General features: G+C 38.2%; 1 protein-coding gene across 3 annotated transcripts in view; it reads right to left on the bottom strand.

Moving 5' to 3' along the window:
* The window catches only part of Arsg (arylsulfatase G), a 155,589-nt gene that overhangs the window by 139,031 nt on the left and 14,955 nt on the right, over positions 1–1,603 (bottom strand). The window lies entirely within an intron of this gene.

Genomic DNA, 1,603 nt, shown 5'->3' with positions numbered 1-1,603 from the left:
CTAAATGTGAAGATTATTATTTCTTTTTTATGGCTGGTCATCACAAGAAGTATTTCAATAGGAATGCAAAATCCCATAAAAAGCAAGCTTCCTGTTGCTCTTCATAATTCAAGAAATAGGTGACTGTAGCATCTTTATTATAAACCGCTATTTAATATTAAGTTATTCTAGGATGATTAAAATAATCAAAAGAGGGTTGGCAAGATGGTTCAGGAGGTAAAGGCACTTGTCACCAAACCTGATGACCTGAGTTCAATCCCTGGGACCCACAGAGTGGAAGGAGAGAATCAGTTCCTGCAAGTTGTCCTGAGCTCCACATACAAGCCATGACACCCACACAGGCACGCGCGCGTGCACACACACACACACACACACACACACACACACACACTCTAAAAATGTAAAAAAAAAAAATCTAAATAAAAGGTCATTTGAGACATATACAGCCTTTTTACCTCCTTTCTGCAGTTCTTTAAATGCCTCAAAGAACACTTAAAAAGTCACTCTCCTAACAGACCAAGTCGTAATGATTCTTTAGTTTCACTGAAAGGCAACATGTACTATTTAAACGGGAACATATAATGGATGGGCAAATCGCCTTAGCTTTTAAATTATCACCTAAGAATCCTTGAGGAGCTTCTCTGATCAGAATTATATTTTATTGAATTGTGAGAACATTTCTGATTTATTTTTTCAATCTTTTAACTGTTGAAGCATTTCTATATTCCATCCAGGAGTTAACAGAGACCCTTATGTTGTATCCCAAGTTACAAGTTGTAATTTACATCTGTAGAACTTGACTTGATTGTCCTATGTTGCCATGGGTACCAGGTGACTGGTTACTGCTGTTTTAGAGTTACACTACATGTATGTACAGTGTTTTGCATTTTAGCAGTTTTCTGTAAAGGGGGGGCAAGTGAGGGTGAGGGGCCTGCTTGCCCACCTGTGTGACTGCATCTCACCCTACAGGGGATGGCCAGTGCTTGCTGCTCCGTCTTTCTTCATCTTTCCTGTTAATTTATGACAACTCAGGGGGAAAATAGAACAAGCCTAGTTTGGTTACAGGTACACCCAAGCTTGAATAATCTCTGCACTGATGAAAGTGGTATAGTTTATAGTTCATCACCACCGGCTACATTTTGTACAGCATCTATAGCCATAGAAATAGGACAATCTGTAAAACTTTGGGGAGGGTGAGGGATGCGATGACAAAGTGTCAAAAGCAGACACATCTAAAAATGAGGCGGATGTAGCAAACTCTGTCACTGCTCGAGAAAAGCTCTGGGCTTGTGGGCAGTTCTGCAGACATACGCGACTTCAGCACTTTACAACCTATTTTGTACTATGAATGTTCAATACGATTTAATATTTATAACTGATTTCTGAAGGATCTTCTCTAAGTCTATTCTGTTCACTGCATGAGACAAGAAAATGTATGCTAATTTCAGTATGTCAACAATCAAGCGTTTAAATGTTTGGAAGAAAACAAAAAAGATTTCTGATTTGTTCGGTATTAGTGACATTCTGGTACTTACAGATTTGCAATAAATTTATGACTTTTTATTTAAAGAGACTGCTGTCCTGTATTGAAATTCTTTTTAAA

This window comes from Nannospalax galili, unplaced genomic scaffold (assembly GCF_000622305.1).
Source record: "Nannospalax galili isolate Female #2095 unplaced genomic scaffold, S.galili_v1.0 scaffold781, whole genome shotgun sequence".
NCBI classification, from domain to species: domain Eukaryota; kingdom Metazoa; phylum Chordata; class Mammalia; order Rodentia; family Spalacidae; genus Nannospalax; species Nannospalax galili.
Note: the sequence above shows the minus strand (reverse complement) of the source record. Positions and strands in the feature narration are given on the sequence as shown.